This window comes from Salmo salar, unplaced genomic scaffold (assembly GCF_965601325.2).
Source record: "Salmo salar unplaced genomic scaffold, fSalSal1 ptg000332l, whole genome shotgun sequence".
Classification (NCBI taxonomy): domain Eukaryota; kingdom Metazoa; phylum Chordata; class Actinopteri; order Salmoniformes; family Salmonidae; genus Salmo; species Salmo salar.
Genome location: NW_027675351.1, coordinates 621,573 through 630,583, shown reverse-complemented (window position 1 = coordinate 630,583; position 9,011 = coordinate 621,573).

Here is a 9,011-nt window from a genome sequence, read left to right as displayed (position 1 = left end):
GTAATAATATATATCTGCCTCTCAGAGAAATCAGTAGTACTGCTAGGTTTAATACAGTAATAATATATATCTGCCTCACTCTCAGTGAAATCAGTAGTACTGCTAGGTTTTATACAGTAATAATATATATCTGCCTCTCAGAGAAATCAGTAGTACTGCTAGGTTTAACACAGTAATAATATATATCTGCCTCTCAGAGAAATTAGTAGTACTGCTAGGTTTAGCACAGTAATAATATCTGCCTCTCAGAGAAATCAGTAGTACTGCTAGGTTTAATACAGTAATAATATATATCTGCCTCACTCTCAGAGAAATCAGTAGTACTGCTAGGTTTAACACAGTAATAATATATATCTGCCTCTCAGAGAAATCAGTAGTACTGCTAGGTTTAATACAGTAATAATATAGATCTGCCTCACTCTCAGAGAAATATGTAGTACTGCTAGGTTTAATACAGTAATAATATATATCTGCCTCTCAGAGAAATCAGTAGTAGTGCTAGGTTTAATACAATAATAATATATATCTGACTCACTCTCAGAGAAATCAGTAGTTCTGCTAGGTTTAATACAGTAATAATATATATCTGCCTCACTCTCAGAGAAATCAGTAGTACTGCTAGGTTTAACACAGTAATAATATATATCTGCCTCTCAGAGAAATCAGTAGTAGTGCTAGGTTTAATACAGTAATAATATATATCTGCCTCACTCTCAGAGAAATCTGTAGTACTGCTAGGTTTAACACAGTAATAATATATATCTGCCTCTCAGAGAAATCAGTAGTACTGCTAGGTTTAATACAGTAATAATATATATCTGCCTCACTCTCAGTGAAATCAGTAGTACTGCTAGGTTTTATACAGTAATAATATATATCTGCCTCTCAGAGAAATCAGTAGTACTGCTAGGTTTAACATAGTAATAATATATATCTGCCTCTCAGAGAAATTAGTAGTACTGCTAGGTTTAACACAGTAATAATATATATCTGCCTCACTCTCAGAGAAATCAGTAGTACTGCTAGGTTTTACACAGTAATGATTTATATCTGTCTCACTCTCAGAGAAATCAGTAGTACTGCTAGGTTTAACACAGTAATAATATATATCTGCCTAACTCTCAGAGAAATCAGTAGTACTGCTAGGTTTTATACAGTAATAATATATATCTGCCTCACTCTCAGAGAAATCAGTAGTACTGCTAGGTTTAATACAGTAATAATATATATCTGCCTCACTCTCAGAGAAATCAGTAGTACTGCTAGGTTTAACACAGTAATAATATATATCTGCCTCTCAGAGAAATCAGTAGTACTGCTAGGTTTAATACAGTAATAATATATATCTGCCTCACTCTCAGAGAAATCAGTAGTACTGCTAGGTTTAACAAAGTAATAATATATATCTGCCTCTCAGAGAAATCAGTAGTACTGCTAGGTTTAATACAGTAATAATATATATCTGCCTCACTCTCAGAGAAATCAGTAGTACTGCTAGGTTTTACACAGTAATAATATATATCTGCCTCTCAGAGAAATCAGTAGTACTGCTAGGTTTAATACAGTAATAATATATATCTGCCTCACTCTCAGAGAAAGCAGTAGTACTGCTACGTTTTACACAGTAATAATATATATCTGCCTCTCAGAGAAATCAGTAGTACTGCTAGGTTTAACAGAGTAATAATATATATCTGCCTCTCAGAGAAATCAGTAGTAGTGCTAGGTTTAATACAGTAATAATATATATCTGCCTCACTCTCAGAGAAATCAGTAGTTCTGCTAGGTTTTACACAGTAATGATATATATCTGCCTCTCAGAGAAATCAGTAGTACTGCTAGGTTTAACACAGTAATAATATATATCTGCCTCTCAGAGAAATCAGTAGTACTGCTAGGTTTAATACAGTAATAATATATATCTGCATCACTCTCAGTGAAATCAGTAGTACTGCTAGGTTTAATACAGTAATAATATATATCTGCCTCACTCTCAGAGAAATCAGTAGTACTGCTCGGTTTAACACAGTAATAATATATATCTGCCTCTCAGAGAAATCAGTAGTAGTGCTAGGTTTAATACAGTAATAATATATATCTGCCTCACTCTCAGAGAAATCAGTAGTACTGCTAGGTTTAACACAGTAATAATATATATCTGCCTCTCAGAGAAATCAGTAGTACTGCTAGGTTTAACACAGTAATAATATATATCTGCCTCACTCTCAGTGAAATCAGTAGTACTGCTAGGTTTTATACAGTAATAATATATATCTGCCTCTCAGAGAAATCAGTAGTACTGCTAGGTTTAACACAGTAATAATATATATCTGCCTCTCAGAGAAATTAGTAGTACTGCTAGGTTTAGCACAGTAATAATATCTGCCTCTCAGAGAAATCAGTAGTACTGCTAGGTTTAATACAGTAATAATATATATCTGCCTCACTCTCAGAGAAATCAGTAGTACTGCTAGGTTTAACACAGTAATAATATATATCTGCCTCTCAGAGAAATCAGTAGTATTGCTAGGTTTAATACAGTAATAATATATATCTGCCTCACTCTCAGAGAAATCTGTACTACTGCTAGGTTTAACACAGTAATAATATATATCTGCCTCTCAGAGAAATCAGTAGTACTGCTAGGTTTAATACAGTAATAATATATATCTGCCTCACTCTCAGTGAAATCAGTAGTACTGCTAGGTTTTATACAGTAATAATATATATCTGCCTCTCAGAGAAATCAGTAGTACTGCTAGGTTTAACATAGTAATAATATATATCTGCCTCTCAGAGAAATTAGTAGTACTGCTAGGTTTAACACAGTAGTAATATATATCTGCCTCACTCTCAGAGAAATCAGTAGTACTGCTAGGTTTTACACAGTAATGATTTATATCTGTCTCACTCTCAGAGAAATCAGTAGTACTGCTAGGTTTAACACAGTAATAATATATATCTGCCTAACTCGCAGAGAAATCAGTAGTACTGCTAGGTTTTATACAGTAATAATATATATCTGCCTCACTCTCAGAGAAATCAGTAGTACTGCTAGGTTTAATACAGTAATAATATATATCTGCCTCACTCTCAGAGAAATCAGTAGTACTGCTAGGTTTAACACAGTAATAATATATATCTGCCTCTCAGAGAAATCAGTAGTACTGCTAGGTTTAATACAGTAATAATATATATCTGCCTCACTCTCAGAGAAATCAGTAGTACTGCTAGGTTTTACACAGTAATAATATATATCTGCCTCTCAGAGAAATCAGTAGTACTGCTAGGTTTAATACAGTAATAATATATATCTGCCTCACTCTCAGAGAAAGCAGTAGTACTGCTACGTTTTACACAGTAATAATATATATCTGCCTCTCAGAGAAATCACTAGTACTGCTAGGTTTAACACAGTAATAATATATATCTGCCTCTCAGAGAAATCAGTAGTAGTGCTAGGTTTAATACAGTAATAATATATATCTGCCTTACTCTCAGAGAAATCAGTAGTTCTGCTAGGTTTTACACAGTAATGATATATATCTGCCTCTCAGAGAAATCAGTAGTACTGCTAGGTTTAACACAGTAATAATATATATCTGCCTCTCAGAGAAATCAGTAGTACTGCTAGGTTTAATACAGTAATAATATATATCTGCATCACTCTCAGTGAAATCAGTAGTACTGCTAGGTTTTGTACAGTAATAATATATATCTGCCTCACTCTCAGAGAAATCAGTAGTACTGCTAGGTTTTACACAGTAATAATATATATCTGCCTCTCAGAGAAATCAGTAGTACTGCTAGGTTTAATACAGTAATAATATATATCTGCCTCACTCTCAGAGAAATCAGTAGTACTGCTAGGTTTTACACAGTAATGATATATATCTTTCTCACTCTCAGAGAAATCAGTAGTACTGCTAGGTTTAACACAGTAATAATATATATCTGCCTAACTCTCAGAGAAATCAGTAGTACTGCTAGGTTTTATACAGTAATAATATATATCTGCCTCACTCTCAGAGAAATCAGTAGTACTGCTAGGTTTAATACAGTAATAATATATATCTGCCTCACTCTCAGAGAAATCAGTAGTACTGCTAGGTTTAAAACAGTAATAATATATATCTGCCTCTCAGAGAAATCAGTAGTAGTGCTAGGTTTAATACAGTAATAATATATATCTGCCTCACTCTCAGAGAAATCAGTAGTACTGCTAGGTTTAACACAGTAATAATATATATCTGCCTCACTCTCAGAGAAATCAGTAGTACTGCTAGGTTTAATACAGTAATAATATATATCTGCCTCACTCTCAGAGAAATCAGTAGTACTGCTAGGTTTTACACAGTAATGATATATATCTGCCTCTCAGAGAAATCAGTAGTACTGCTAGGTTTAACACAGTAATAATATATATCTACCTCTCAGAGAAATCAGTAGTAGTGCTAGGTTTAATACAGTAATAATATATATCTGCCTCACTCTCAGAGAAATCAGTAGTACTGCTAGGTTTAACACAGTAATAATATATATCTGCCTCTCAGAGAAATCAGTAGTACTGCTAGGTTTAATACAGTAATAATATATATCTGCCTCACTCTCAGTGAAATCAGTAGTACTGCTAGGTTTTATACAGTAATAATATATATCTGCATCACTCTCAGAGAAATCAGTAGTACTGCTAGGTTTTACACAGTAATAATATATATCTGCCTCTCAGAGAAATCCGTAGTACTGCTAGGTTTAATACAGTTATAATATATATCTGCCTCACTCTCAGAGAAAGCAGTAGTACTGCTACGTTTTACACAGTAATAATATATATCTGCCTCTCTTAGAAATCAGTAGTACTTCTAGGTTTAATACAGTAATAATATATATCTGCCTCACTCTCAGAGAAATCAGTAGTACTGCTAGGTTTTACACAGTAATGATATATATCTTTCTCACTCTCAGAGAAATCAGTAGTACTGCTAGGTTTAACACAGTAATAATATATATCTGCCTAACTCTCAGAGAAATCAGTAGTACTGCTAGGTTTTATACAGTAATAATATATATCTGCCTCACTCTCAGAGAAATCAGTAGTACTGCTAGGTTTAATACAGTAATAATATATATCTGCCTCACTCTCAGAGAAATCAGTAGTACTGCTAGGTTTAAAACAGTAATAATATATATCTGCCTCTCAGAGAAATCAGTAGTAGTGCTAGGTTTAATACAGTAATAATATATATCTGCCTCACTCTCAGCGAAATCAGTAGTACTGCTAGGTTTAACACAGTAATAATAGATATCTGCCTCTCAGAGAAATCAGTAGTACTGCTAGGTTTAATACAGTAATAATATATATCTGCCTCACTCTCAGAGAAATCAGTAGTACTGCTAGGTTTTACACAGTAATGATATATATCTGCCTCACTCTCAGAGAAATCAGTAGTACTGCTAGGTTTAACACAGTAATAATAGATATCTGCCTCTCAGAGAAATCAGTAGTACTGCTAGGTTTAACACAGTAATAATATATATCTGCCTCACTCTCAGAGAAATCAGTAGTACTGCTAGGTTTAATACAGTAATAATATATATCTGCCTCACTCTCAGAGAAATCAGTAGTACTGCTAGGTTTTACACAGTAATGATATATATCTGCCTCTCAGAGAAATCAGTAGTACTGCTAGGTTTAACACAGTAATAATATATATCTACCTCTCAGAGAAATCAGTAGTAGTGCTAGGTTTAATACAGTAATAATATATATCTGCCTCACTCTCAGAGAAATCAGTAGTACTGCTAGGTTTAACACAGTAATAATATATATCTGCCTCTCAGAGAAATCAGTAGTACTGCTAGGTTTAATACAGTAATAATATATATCTGCCTCACTCTCAGTGAAATCAGTAGTACTGCTAGGTTTTATACAGTAATAATATATATCTGCATCACTCTCAGAGAAATCAGTAGTACTGCTAGGTTTTACACAGTAATAATATATATCTGCCTCTCAGAGAAATCCGTAGTACTGCTAGGTTTAATACAGTTATAATATATATCTGCCTCACTCTCAGAGAAAGCAGTAGTACTGCTACGTTTTACACAGTAATAATATATATCTGCCTCTCTTAGAAATCAGTAGTACTTCTAGGTTTAATACAGTAATAATATATATCTGCCTCACTCTCAGAGAAATCAGTAGTACTGCTAGGTTTTACACAGTAATGATATATATCTTTCTCACTCTCAGAGAAATCAGTAGTACTGCTAGGTTTAACACAGTAATAATATATATCTGCCTAACTCTCAGAGAAATCAGTAGTACTGCTAGGTTTTATACAGTAATAATATATATCTGCCTCACTCTCAGAGAAATCAGTAGTACTGCTAGGTTTAATACAGTAATAATATATATCTGCCTCACTCTCAGAGAAATCAGTAGTACTGCTAGGTTTAAAACAGTAATAATATATATCTGCCTCTCAGAGAAATCAGTAGTAGTGCTAGGTTTAATACAGTAATAATATATATCTGCCTCACTCTCAGAGAAATCAGTAGTACTGCTAGGTTTAACACAGTAATAATAGATATCTGCCTCTCAGAGAAATCAGTAGTACTGCTAGGTTTAATACAGTAATAATATATATCTGCCTCACTCTCAGAGAAATCACTAGTACTGCTAGGTTTTACACAGTAATGATATATATCTGCCTCACTCTCAGAGAAATCAGTAGTACTGCTAGGTTTAACACAGTAATAATATATATCTTTCTCTCAGAGAAATCAGTAGTAGTGCTAGGTTTATTACAGTAATAATATATATCTGCCTCACTCTCAGAGAAATCAGTAGTACTGCTAGGTTTTACACATTAATAAAATATATCTGCCTCTCAGAGAAATCAGCAGTACTGCTATGTTTATTACAGTTATAATATATATCTGCCTCACTCTCAGAGAATTCAGTAGTACTGCTAGGTTTAACACAGTAATAATATATATCTGCCTCTCAGAGAAATCAGTAGTACTGCTAGGTTTAATACAGTAATAATATATATCTGCCTCACTCTCAGAGAAATCAGTAGTACTGCTAGGTTTAACACAGTAATAATATATATCTGCCTCTCAGAGAAATCAGTAGTAGTGCTAGGTTTAATACAGTAATAATATATATCTGCCTCACTCTCAGAGAAATCAGTAGTAGTGCTAGGTTTAATACAGTAATAATATATATCTGCCTCACTCTCAGAGAAATCAGTAGTACTGCTAGGTTTTACACAGTAATGATATATATCTGCCTCTCAGAGAAATCAGTAGTACTGCTAGGTTTAACACAGTAATAATATATATCTACCTCTCAGAGAAATCAGTAGTAGTGCTAGGTTTAATACAGTAATAATATATATCTGCCTCACTCTCAGAGAAATCAGTAGTACTGCTAGGTTTAACACAGTAATAATATATATCTGCCTCTCAGAGAAATCTGTAGTACTGCTAGGTTTAATACAGTAATAATATATATCTGCCTCACTCTCAGTGAAATCAGTAGTACTGCTAGGTTTTATACAGTAATAATATATATCTGCATCACTCTCAGAGAAATCAGTAGTACTGCTAGGTTTTACACAGTAATAATATATATCTGCCTCTCAGAGAAATCCGTAGTACTGCTAGGTTTAATACAGTTATAATATATATCTGCCTCACTCTCAGAGAAAGCAGTAGTACTGCTACGTTTTACACAGTAATAATATATATCTGCCTCTCTTAGAAATCAGTAGTACTTCTAGGTTTAATACAGTAATAATATATATCTGCCTCACTCTCAGAGAAATCAGTAGTACTGCTAGGTTTTACACAGTAATGATATATATCTTTCTCACTCTCAGAGAAATCAGTAGTACTGCTAGGTTTAACACAGTAATAATATATATCTGCCTAACTCTCAGAGAAATCAGTAGTACTGCTAGGTTTTATACAGTAATAATATATATCTGCCTCACTCTCAGAGAAATCAGTAGTACTGCTAGGTTTAATACAGTAATAATATATATCTGCCTCACTCTCAGAGAAATCAGTAGTACTGCTAGGTTTAAAACAGTAATAATATATATCTGCCTCTCAGAGAAATCAGTAGTAGTGCTAGGTTTATTACAGTAATAATATATATCTGCCTCACTCTCAGAGAAATCAGTAGTACTGCTAGGTTTTACACATTAATAAAATATATCTGCCTCTCAGAGAAATCAGCAGTACTGCTATGTTTATTACAGTTATAATATATATCTGCCTCACTCTCAGAGAAATCAGTAGTACTGCTAGGTTTAACACAGTAATAATATATATCTGCCTCTCAGAGAAATCAGTAGTACTGCTAGGTTTAATACAGTAATAATATATATCTGCCTCACTCTCAGAGAAATCAGTAGTACTGCTAGGTTTAACACAGTAATAATATATATCTGCCTCTCAGAGAAATCAGTAGTAGTGCTAGGTTTAATACAGTAATAATATATATCTGCCTCACTCTCAGAGAAATCAGTAGTACTGCTAGGTTTAACACAGTAATAATATATATCTGCCTCTCAGAGAAATCAGTAGTACTGCTAGGTTTAATACAGTAATAATATATATCTGCCTCACTCTCAGTGAAATCAGTAGTACTGCTAGGTTTTATACAGTAATAATATATATCTGCCTCACTCTCAGAGAAATCAGTAGTACTGCTAGGTTTTACACAGTAATAAAAGATATCTGCCTCTCAGAGAAATCAGTAGTACTGCTAGGTTTAATACAGTTATAATATATATCTGCCTCACTCTCAGAGAAAGCAGTAGTACTGCTAGGTTTTACACAGTAATGATATATATCTTTCTCACTCTCAGAGAAATCAGTAGTACTGCTAGGTTTAACACAGTAATAATATATATCTGCCTAACTCTCATTGAAATCAGTAGTACTGCTAGGTTTTATACAGTAATAATATATATCTGCCTCACTCTCAGAGAAAT